This window comes from Pseudophryne corroboree, chromosome 1, assembly GCF_028390025.1.
Source record: "Pseudophryne corroboree isolate aPseCor3 chromosome 1, aPseCor3.hap2, whole genome shotgun sequence".
Taxonomy (NCBI): Eukaryota; Metazoa; Chordata; class Amphibia; order Anura; family Myobatrachidae; genus Pseudophryne; species Pseudophryne corroboree.
The window spans coordinates 105,418,040-105,430,549 of NC_086444.1; positions in this window are offsets into that span (position 1 = coordinate 105,418,040).

The window sequence follows — 12,510 nt, forward strand, 5'->3', positions numbered from 1 at the left end:
TCCTGACCCCCGCTGTCTCCTACCCTGACCCATTCTGTCACTAATTCCTATACAATAGTCATGAACTAAAAACGGCATCCAAACGCCGCCGTGCTGCCCCCTCCCGCCCAGCGACTGCCTCTGCCTGTCAATCAGGCAGAGGCAATTGCTAGGGAACGACGACCTTTGGCCGTCCGGCATGCGCATGTGCAGTTCAGACCCGATCGCTGCGCTGCGAACAAGTGCAGTGACGATCGGGTCAGAATAACCCCCTATGTCCCTATTGGAAAAAATGGGGGTGAGGGGAGGGCCCCAATTTTCTCCCTGGCACACGGCACCAAAAAGTCTAGTTACGGCTCTGATGGCAGGCGCCATGTTTTTGGAGACTTGCGCATGCGCAGTAGACTCCGGCACAATGCCGGAGCCTACGTCACCATAGAGAGGAGGGGACCCACCCGAAGTCTGCACACGGACCCCCTCCTCTCTTAAAATGCCCCTTGCAAGCATAGTAGCAAAAACTCCTTCTCTGAATTAGGTCCTTTATTTCTCTAAGGGGCTATGGGGGTCATTCCGAGTTGATCGCTCGCTGCCGTTTTTCGCAGCATAGCGATCAGGCTAAAAACCGGCTGTTCTGCGCATGCGTATGGGCCACAGGGCGCACGCGCCAAGTAAGTTCACACAAAACTAAGCAATTTTATACAGAGGCGAGCAACGCTTTTCAGACGCTCTGCTGATCGGTGAATGATTGACAGGAAGTGGGTGTTTCAGGGCAGAAACTGACCGTTTTCCGGGAGTGTGCTAAAAAACGCAGGTGTGTCAGGCTAAAACGCAGGAGTGTCTGGAGAAACGGGGAGTGGCTGGCCGAACGCAGGGCGTGTTTGTGACGTCAAACCAGGAACTAAACGGACTGAGGTGATAACAGTCTAGGAGTAGGTCTGGAGCTACTCAGAAACTGCAGCAAATTATTTAGTAGCAGTTCTGCTAATCTTTCGTTAGCAATTCTGCTAAGCTAAGATACACTCCCAGAGGGCGGCGGCCTAGCGTGTGCAATGCTGCTAAAAGCAGCTAGCGAGCGAACAACTCGGAATGAGGGCCAATGTACTAAGTGGGTGTGGTATGGAAGGTAGATAGTAACTAGGTCGACAGTGTCTAGGTCGACCACTATTGGTCGACAGTAACTAGGTCAACATGGTCTAGGTCGACAGGTCAAAAGGTCGACATTAGATTTGTTATCTTTTTTTATGTCGTTTTCTTCGTACAGTGACCGGGAACCCCAATTAGTGCACCGCTCACCATGCTTCAGGCAAGGTGCCTCGCTTCGCTCGGCACAGATTACCATTCCAGTCCTAGGGTCTTTAGGTCGACATGGTCTAGGTCGACAGGTCAAAAGGTCGACATGAGTTTTTTTGGTGTTGTTTTCTTCGTAGAGTGACCGGGTACCACAATTAGTGCACCGTGTCCCCCCACATGGCTTGCTTCGCTCGGTTCCAATCGTAGTCCACGTGGATCGTTAAGTATGAAAACGTTCGAAAAAAGAATAACATCGTGAAAAACTCATGTCGACCTTTTGACCTGTCAACCCAGAACATGTCGACCTAGAGACCCTGTCGACCTAGAAACCCTGTCGACCTAGTTACTGTTGACCAATAGTGGTCGACCTAGATAGTGTCGACCTAGTTACTGTCGACCTAGAGACCGGATCCCGTACTAAGCCTTGAAGAGAGATTAAGTGGACAGTGATAAAGTACTAGCCAGTCAGTTCCTAACGTCTATGTTACAGGCTGGGTTTGAAAAGTGACGGTAACTGTAGGAGCTAGTTGGCCGGTACTTTATCTCCATCCAGTTTATCTCTCTCCAAGGCTTAGAACCTAGGCCCATTCATGTTTGTACACAATGGTCAATGTTCATGCAATGCAGTAATTATCGGTAGACTGCGCATGTGCTGCGACTGCACTGCGCATGCACCAAGGTGCCGCTGCAATCCCATTCGCAATGAGGATTTCATGGAAAAGTGATTGACAGGAAGTGACCGATCAGAGATGTTAACGGGGAGTTAACACCACACACACACACACACACACACACACACACACACACACACACACACACACACACACACACACACACACACCCCCTTCCCTTGCATAATGTGTATAATGATCTCTATCTGCCATAATGTGTATGTGTATAAGGGGCTCTACCTGGCGTAACGTGTATAAGGAGAAATACTGGGGGTAATTCTGAGTTGATCGCAGCAGGATTTTTGTTAGCAATGGGGCAAAACCATGTGCACTGCAGGGGAGGCAGATATAACATGTGCAGAGAGAGTTAGATTTGGGTGTGGTGTGTTCAATCTGCAATCTAAATTGCAGTGGTGTAAAAATAAAGCAGCCAGTATTTACCCTGCACAGAAACAAAATAACCCATCCAAATCTAACTCTCTCTGCACATGTTATATCTGCCTCCCCTGCAATGCACATGGTTTTGCCCAACTGCTAACAAAGTTCCTGCTGCGATCAACTCAGAGTTACCCCCACTGTGTGGTGTACCGCGTGATGTGACTTGGTACTATTCTGTGTCCACGTCTTTTCCCATGAAGCCACACTTCTATATTTTGGCACACACTGTCCCTATTTAAGATATGGGGGGAGGGCGCCAATTCTCTTTCTGGCACAGGGCACCAAAATGTCTAGTCATGGCTTTAGTGCTACCACTACGGACAACTGCTGCTGAGGAACTGCCTTTACTCCCAACTGCTATCTTCCACTTTGTCACCTGAAGCCCAGTTTGGACTGGACCATAGTATAGAAGGTGTGACCTAAGGTGTCAGAAATGTTGGTGGGTATACACAGTGGCGCCGAGAGAGACAGGGAGAGGGTACAAATTACCTGGGCCCAGGTCTGATGGAGGGTCCCAGTGGGGGCCCAGGTAAGCCCCCACTTTACCTGGAAGCAGCAGCTCAGCACACACTGCTGTGTGCTGGGCTGCAGTGTGGCCAGAGAAGTGCTTAAAATAAAGAATCTGTATTTCTCATATGTCCTAGAGGATGCTGGGGTCCACTTCAGTACCATGGGGTATAGACGGTTCCGCAGGAGCCATGGGCACTTCAAGACCTTTTCAGAGTGTGAACTGGCTACTCCCTCTATGCCCCTCCTCTAGACCTCAGGTTAGAAAATGTGCCCAGGCAGACTGGTCGCACTCTGGTGGAGCTCTACAGAGTTCTACTAAAAGACTTTGTTTAGGTTTTTTATTTTACAGGGAGACTGCTGGCAACTGTCTCCCTGCTTCGTGGGACTTAGGGGGAAGAAGTAGGAACCAACTTCCTATGTAGTTTCATGGCTCTGCTTCTGCTGACAGGACACCATTAGCTCCTGAAGGGTACTGAACACTAGCTGCGGCTATGCGCTCATTCCCACAACATGCCGTCACCCCCCTAACAGAGCCAGAAGTCAGAAGACTGGTGAGTAGTATTACCGGAGGTCTGCAGAGAGGGATCTCCGGTCATCGTGACGGCTTAAGGTACCGCGCAGCGAGCGGGAACGCTGCGCGAACATGCTATCCATAACACAGTGCACAGCAGGGTGCAGGGAGTGGGGGGGCGGGGTGCCCTGGGCAGCATGAAACCTACTCTCACTGGCAAAAGGTGGCATATGATGCTGTGGCACAGTCCTACACCCCCCGCCAGTATAAATATCTAGTTCAATAGCTGAGGAAAAACGCACCATTGCAGGGGGCGGGGCTTCTTCCTCAGGCAGCCAGCACACTGCTCAGCGCCATTTTCTTCCAGCAAAAAGCAGGGGAAGAAACGCCGACCCTCCTCTCAACTTCTGATTCTAGTATCAGGGTGCTAAAAGGGAGGGAAAGTGTATATTGTGGGACTATAACCTATTATTGACAATATAGCGCGGAAAGTCTCTGTGTAAAAAGTACTCGACACAGGGATTTTTGTCTCTGTGTACAAAGTACACGACACAGGGATTTTTTCTTTGGGCGTTGAGTTGTAGACTGGCAATTCCTTTCTGTGTCCCTCTGACAGATTTTACTGTGGGTCTGTCCCCTATAAGCCCCGGAGTGTCTGTGGAGTGATTGTGCACGTGTGTGACATGTCTGAGGCAGGGAGCTCTTCCCTGAGGGAGCCATTTTAGGGACACAGAGTTGTAATGTGGTGGCGCTGCCGTCACACCAAGAGCCTGACTGGGTGAAAGATTTACGTGATAGTGTGAATCATATCAGTAAGAGATTGGATAAGTCTGAGTCTCCTGCAGAAAACTGAAAATAATCTGTTGAAGATGTGATTTTTAATAGTTCTGCCTTTCATCCACAGGGGACCCCTCTGGGTCACAAAAAAGGTCGTTTGCACAAGTAGTACAAACTGATACCCACACGGACTCTGATTCCTGTGTCGACACTAGTGATTCCAGGGGAATAGATCCAATGTTAGCGAAAAACATTCAAAACATGTTTGTTGCTATAAAGGAGGTGTTAGCAGTTACGGAGCCCCCTCCTTTACCACAGGAGAAGGCTTACTTTTATAAAGAAAATAAAAGTAATATAACTTTCCCTCTATCTCATGAGCTGAACAGTCTCTTTGAGGGAGTCTGGTTTAACCCGAAAAGAAATTTCAGATTCCCAAAAGAATTCAGGCAGCTTACCCTTTTCCGTGCAGAGGACAGGAAAAGGTGGGAGTCACCCCCGATTTTAGACAGTGCCCTGTCACGGTTAAAGAAAAAGGTGATTCTCCCTGCGCCTGGGACGGCTTCACTTAAGGAGCCGGCAGACCGCAAGTTAGAGAATACGTTAAAATCTATGTGGCCAATGGGACACTACTCAGACCTGTGCGTGGGTGAGTAGTGCTATTGAAAAGTGGTCAGAAAACTTGTCATCAGACTCTGACAGAATAGATAGAGACGAGATACTCCTAACGTTAGGTCATATCAAAGACGCTGCTGCGTACATGCTAGAAGCCATAAAAGATCTTGGTCTCTTGGGATCAAGAGCCGCTACCATGGCAATCTCAGCACGGAGGGCGTTGTGGATTCACCAATGGAATGCTGACGCAGATTCCAAAAGGAATATGGAGGCTCTCCCGTATAAAGGTGAGGTCTTGTTTGGAGATGGGCTGGAGGCTTTAGTTTCTGCGGCTACCGCGGGTAAGTCGACATTCTTGCCTAATGCTCCTGCGCCGGCGAAAAAAGGGACATCACTCTCAGATGCAGTCCTTTCGGCCCAATAAATACAAAAAGGGTCCCCTTTCTTTGCGGGTAAAGGAAGGGGAAAAGGAAAAAAGTCCACAGTGTCTCCAGGATCACAGGAGCAGAAATCAACCTCTGCTTCTGCCAAAATTTTCAGCATGACGCTGGGGCTCTCTTGCGGGAGTCCGCTCAGGTGGGTGCACGTCTGAAACTCTTCAGTCAGTTCTGGGTTCAATCTGGCCTGGACCCGTGGGTCCTACAAATAGTGTCCCACGGGTACAAACTGGAGTTTCAAGACATTCCCCCATGCCGTTTTTTCAAATCGACCTTACCAGCTTCTATCCCAGACATGGAAGTGGTGGCAGCAGCAATACAAAAATTGTGTCAGGATCAAGTCATTGTCCTGGTTCCATTGTTACAACAAGGAGAAGGGTTTTATTCAAGCCTATTCGTAGTTCCGAAGCCGGACGGCTCGGTCGTACCGATTCTAAACCTGAAAACTCTGAATCTCTACCTGCAAAGGTTCAAGTTCAAGATGGAATCTCTGAGGGCAGTGATTTCCAGTCTGGAGGGGACTTCATGGTGTCAGTGGACATAAAAGATGCCTACTTACATGTTCCCATTTATCCTCCACATCAAGCTTATCTGAGATTCGCAATACCAATTTCAGGCGTTGCCGTTCGGACTTTCCGCGGCACTGAGGGTATTCACCAAGGTGATGGCGGAAATGATGGTCCTCCTTCGACAGCAAGGAGTCAATATAATTCCTTACCTGGACGATCTCCTGATAAAAGCGAGGTCCAGAGAAAGGTTGGTGCAGAACATTGCACTCTCCTTGACAATAATTCAACAACACGGTTGGATCATAAATTTTCCGAAGTCACAGTAGGAACCGACGTCAAGTTTGTCCTTTCTGGGGATGATACTGGACACAGAGGTGCAGAGGGCATTTCTTCCAGTAGAAAAGGCTCTGGAAATCCAGAGAATGGTCAAACAAATTCTGAAACCAACAAGAGTATCGATTCATCAATGCATTCGGTTGTTGGAAAAGATGGTAGTGGCCTACGAGGCCATACAGTTTGGCCAATTCCATGCCAGAGTATTCCAGTGGGACCTGTTGGACAAGTGGTCCGGATCCCATCTACACATGCATCAGAGGATAATCCTGTCATCCAAAGCCAGAATTTCGCTCCTGTGGTGGCTACACAGTTCTCACCTACTAGAGGGACGCAGGTTTGGGATTCAGTACTGGGTCCTAGTAACCACGGATGCAAGTCTCCGAGGCTGGGGAGCAGTCACACAGGGGGAAAGCTTCCAAGGAATATGGTCAAGTCAAGAATCTTGTTTTCACATAAACGTTCTGGAGTTGAGAGCCATTTACAACGGCCTTCTACAAGCGGGGCATCTTCTTCAAGATCAACCCGTACAGATCCAGTCAGACACTGTAACAGCAGTCGCGTACACAAACCATCAGGGCTGAACGAAAAGCAGAGCGGCAATGGCAGAGGTGATAAAGATTCTCCTCTGGGCAGAAAGACATGCAAGAGCTCTGTCGGCAATTTTCATTCCGGGAGTGGACAAATGGGAAGCGGACTACCTCAGCAGACATGATCTCCATCCAGGAGAATGGGGCCTCCACCAAGAAGTCTTCGCAGAGGTGACAAGTCTTTGGGGGGTTACTCAAGTAGACATGATGGCATCTCGTCTCAACAAGAAGCTTCGTAGATATTGTTCCAGGTCGAGAGACCCTCAAGCAATAGCAGTGGATGCACTAGTTGACCCAGTGGGTGCTTCGGTCGGTGTATGTCTTCCCTCCACTTCCACTCAGGTTCGAGTGATCCTCATTGTACCGGACAGGCCATGGAGGGCTTGGTATCCAGATCTTCAGGAGTTGCTCATAGAAAATCCTCGGCCTCTTCCTCTTCACGAGGACCTGCTTCGGCAGGGGCTGTGCGTGTATCAAGACTTACCGCGGCTACGTTTGACGGCATGACGGTTGAGCGCTGAATCCTAGGCCGGAAGGGTATTCCCAAAGAAGTCATTCCCACTCTTATTCAGGCCAGCAAAGGAGTAACGTCTAGACATTACCACCGTATTTGGAGAAAATATGTGTCTTGGTGTGAAACCAAGAAGACTCCAATGGAAGATTTTCAGTTGGGACGTTTTCTCCATTTTCTCCAGGCGGGTGTGGATGCGGGCCTACGCTTGGGTTCAATCAAGGTCCAGATTTCGGCCTTTCACGTTTTCTTTCAGAAACAATTGGCCTCTCTTCCAGAAGTTCAGACATTCGTGAAAGGGGTTCTGCACATCCAACCTCGATTTGTGCCTCCTGTGGCACCATGGGATTTTAACGTGGTGTTGCAGTTCTTCCAATCGGATTGGTTTGAACCTCTCCAGGAGATAGAGTTGAAGTTTCTCACTTGGAAAGTGGTCATTCTGTTGGCCTTGGCATCCACAAGGAGGGTGTCTGAGTTAGGGGCCTTGTCTCACAAGAGCCCTTACTTGATTTTCCATGAAGATAGGGCGGAGTTAAGAACTCATCAGCAATTTCTTCCAAAGGTGGTTTCTTCTTTCCATATAAACCAACCTATTGTGGTTCCAGTGGCTACTGACACCTTCGCTGCTTCAAAGCCTCTGGATGTGGTCAGGGCTTTGAGAATTTATGTCGCAAGAACAGCTCGGATACGGAAAACAGAGGCTCTGTTTGACCTGTATGCTTACAACAAGATTGGGTGTCCTGCTTCTAAGCAGACCATTGCGCGCTGGATCAGAGGTACGATTCGGCACGCTCATTCCACGGCAGGATTGCCGATACCGAATTCAGTGACTGCCCATTCTACTAGAAAGGTGGGCTCATCCTGGGCGGCTGCCCGGGGGGTCTTTGCATTACAACTTTACCGAGCAGCTACTTGGTCAGGGACAAACACATTTGCTAAGTTTTACAAGTTTGACACCTTGGCCGATGAGGACCTACAGTTTGGTCAATCGGTGCTGCAGGGTCGTCCGCACTCTCCCGCCCGTACTGGAGCTTTGGTATAACCCAATGGTACTGAAGTGGCCCCCAGCATTCTCTAGAACATATGAGAAAACAGGATTTTAATACCTACTGGTAAATCCTTTTCTCCTATTCCGTAGAGGATGCTGGGCACCTAGCCCAGTGCGTACTTTACCTGCAGTTGTTAATTTGTTAAAAATGTTTTCAGCACGGTTGCTGTAATGTGTTTTGTTGAATACTATGTTGTGCGGCATGGTTGAAGTGTGAGCTGGTATGAATCTCACCATTAACTTAAAAGTAAATCCTTTTCTCGAAATGTCCGTCTCCCTGGGCACAGTTCCAATACTGAGGTCTGGAGGAGGGGCATAGAGGGAGGAGCCAGTTCACACTCTGAAAAGGTCTTGAAGTGCCCATGGCGTGGCTCCTGCGGAACCGTCTATACCCCATGGTACTGAAGTGGACCCCAGCATCCTCTACGGACTAGGAGAAAAGGATTTACCGGTAGCCATTAAAATCCTGTTTTTTTTCTAAGGGTGCATGGCCATGTCTCCTGTGATCAGGTCATGCCCCCTGAAAAGTACCTGGGCCCAGCCAGGCTCTCTACTGTCCTGGCTGAAAGCAGTGTCAGACTGGGGCATGTAGGGCCCACCGAGGGGAATGCAGTGGTAGGGGCCCATGTTTAGGGGCGTGGCCAGTTTGCTGAGGGGGTGTGGCCTGCCACCTCATTGGTTTGACTAACCATTAGAGAGTACAACGTCTGGAGCCCTTCATAAATATATATAGTAAATTCAGCTGCTGCATGCATGGTAATGTACCAGATTAATAACAGATTAATAACAGCAATGCACTGTAGAAAATACACCCCAGACAGTGGGGCCCACCGGTGGTTTCCCCTGTACCCCTGTGGGCCAGTCCAAGTCTGGGTGGGAGGCATGCCATGCTCCAGTGAGTGGGTGTATTATGTGCTAGACTCGTCCCAAAGAGGTGTAGCCATGCTCCCAGCATGCTGTGGTCACACCCCCTCCGGGGGGGTGCATGGGGGCCCAGAAAGTTGTTGTACCGGGGCCCAGGATTTCTCTTGGCAGCCCTGGGTATACAGTTATGTTATCCATGATGAAAAGTTTGCCTGGCCATAACACAATCTCCTATATAATAGCCCAGATCTGTCACTCTGTGACTGTGTGCATAACGCTGGGAGTGGCTAGGAACTCTCATTGGGTTAGCAGCAGGTGATTGGGCGAGAAACGCCCTCCCACACAGGTTACATCCAGTGGGAGGTTCTGTCCTTTGACTGCTGTGTGTTCCCAGAGCAGGATTAACAGTGGGGCTGATGGAGCGGCAGCTCCAGGTCCACACCCCATAATAGGCCCACTGCATCTGCAGTAACATACCCTCCAATAATCTACACATAAAAATCGCTACAAATGCGAAAAGGGAGCTGTAATTTATTGAGTGCATCTTCTTCCCTGTAATGCGGTGCGTTGGGACACCGTCGCTAACAATAGTGATTGGCTGCTGTGCGAGTCACAGGGAGAGCCACTGCCAAAGGGAGGACAGCAGCCTAGCTGCTTCCAGGAGGAGAAGCATTACCCACCCCTCCCCCACTTGCAGTACACTTGGGCCCCATCCGCGGCACCCGCACACCCTCTTCCACCAACCACGGTGGCTCCGGACCACCTCCTCCACAAGCAGCACCCCTGCACCCGGCCCTCCCCAACGCGCGGTGGCTCCGGACCCCCACCTTCGGCACTTGCCACTCCCCCACCACCACACCACCCCCGCAACCACCCCTCCCCCACCCGTGCCCCCCCCCCCCCGGCCCCCATCCACTTCTTCCCCGCACCCACCACTCCCCTAACCACAGCACCTACTAGGTGATTCATCAGGCCCTGCGTGCGCTGTTCAGGACGTTGCAAGGGGCTACGACCCCTTAACCATCGCACAACCTTTGTCCGTGCAATATTTAACCACTCACACAATTATGATTGGAGGTAATACTCCATATAATACAACTATTGCACACCACAAAAGCATGCAAGGGCTAAGGGGGCGTAGCCCCTTACGAAGCTGTGAAGAGCGCCCGCAGACCGCAATGAATCACCTAGTATACAACAGTGGCGTGCGGTGAGGTCAGAGGCTGGTGAGGCACTACAGCCATAATGTCCGCCGAATCCTGCCGATGACCCCTACCGCCGCCGAGCCAATGCCTGCTACTGCCTCTGAGCCGATGCCTGCTGCCACCGCCAATGGCTTACAAACTCGCCCACCATCAACTGACCCAGCCCTCCACCACTAATTTGCATCTCAATCCGATGCCGCCAATGCCCGCTGCCTGCCTGCTCATCATACTTGTGATATATTGTACATTTTTATAGAAAAAAATAAAAATTAGTGTTTGGGAAGGGAGTGGGAGGAGGACATGAATGCAATTTTGTTGTCCAGGGCTTCCATTAACTTAATGGAGAAGGGTCTGAATGGGTTAAAAAAAATAAAAATAAAAATGCGTGAGGTCCCCCTTCCTAAGTATAACCAGCCTCGGGCTCTTTGAGTCGGTCCTGGTTGTTTAAATACTGGGAAAAAATTGGACAGGGGTTCCCCGTATTTAGACAACCAGCACCGGGCTCTTAGACCGGTTCTAGTTCCAAAAATATGGGGGACAAAAGATGTAGGGGTCCCCCGTATTTTTAAAACCAGCACCGGGCTCCACTAGCCAGGGACATAATGCCACAGCCGGGGGACACATTTATGTAGGTCCCTGTGGCCGTGGCATTACCCCCCCAACTAGTCACCACTGGCCGGGGTTCCCTGGAGGAGTGGGGACCCCTTAAATCAAGAGGTCCCCCCCCCTCCAGGCACCCAAGGGCCAGGGGTGAAGCCCGAGGCTTTCCCCAGCACCCCTGGGCGGTGGGTGCCGGGCTGATAGCCATAAGTGTGTATAAAAAAGAATATTGTTTTTTGTTGTGGAACTACAAGGCCCAGCAAGCCTCCCCCGCTTGCTGGTGCTTGGAGAACCTCAAGTACCAGCATGCGGGGAAATAACGGGCCCGCTGGTACCTGTAGTTCTACAACAACAAAAATACCTAAATAAAAACACAACACACACACCGTGAAAGTAAAAATGTATTAAAACACACTTACACACTCACACATACTTACCTACATCCCACGCCGGTCACGTCCACTTGTCCATGTAGAATCCAATAGGTGGTTCCTGTAAAAATGAGAGAGAGATTACTTACCTACATCCCACGCCGGTCACGTCCACTTGTCCAATAGAATCCAATAGGGCCGGTACCTGTAAAAATGAAAATTATACTTACAAAGTAATCCACAGGAGGAGAGAGAGAAATGAATGAATATTATACACTCACTGACGCGGGAGGACGTTAGCATAGACAGGGGAGAGTGCTGCTGCTAGCTGGGATGATGGAGCAGGCGCCCCCGATAGTTGTGAGCCTAGTAGCTGTACCCCTAGTAGCTTTGCCCCCTGTAGCAGTGCCACGAGTAGTTGTGACCCCTGTAGTTGTGCCCCCAGTCGCTGTGCCCTTTGTAGCTGTGCCCCCTGTAGCTTTGCCCCTTGTGGCTGTGCCCCCAGTAGTTGTGACCCCTGTAGCTGTGCCTGTTGTAGCTGTGCCCTGAGTAGTTGTGCCCCCAGTCGCTGTGACCCCTGTAGCTTTGCCCCCAGTCGCTGTGCCCCCAGTAGTTGTGACCCCAGTCGCTGTGCCCCTTGTAGCTTTGCACCCAATAGCTGTGCCCCCTAGCTGTGCCCCGAGTAGTTGTGTCCCCAGTCGCTGTGCCCCCTGTAGCTTTGCCCCCAGTAGCTGTGCACCCTGTAGCTTTGCCCCCAGTAGCTGTGACCCCTGTAATTGTGCCCCCAGTTGCTGTGCCCCTTGTAGTTGTGCCCCCCAGTTGCTGTGCCCCTTGTAGTTGTGACCCACAGTTGCTGTGCCCCTTGTAGTTGTGCCCCCCAGTTGCTGTGCCCCTTGTAGTTGTGCCCCTGTTGCTGTGCCCCTTATAGTTGTGCCCCTGTTGCTGTGCCCCTTGTAGTTGTGCCCCTTGTAGTTGTGCCCCTTTTGCTGTGCCTCTTGTAGTTGTGCCCCTTGTAGTTGTGCCCCTTTTGCTGTGCCCCTTATAGTTGTGCCCCTGTTGCTGTGCCCCTTGTAGTTGTGCCCCTTTTGCTGTGCCCCTTATAGTTGTGCCCCTTGTAGTTGTGCCCCTTTTGCTGTGCCCCTTATAGTTGTGCCCCTTGTAGTTGTGCCCCTTTTGCTGTGCCCCTTATAGCTGTGCCACTTATAGTTGTGCCCCTTTTGCTGTGCCCCTTATAGTTGTGCCCCTTTTGCGGTG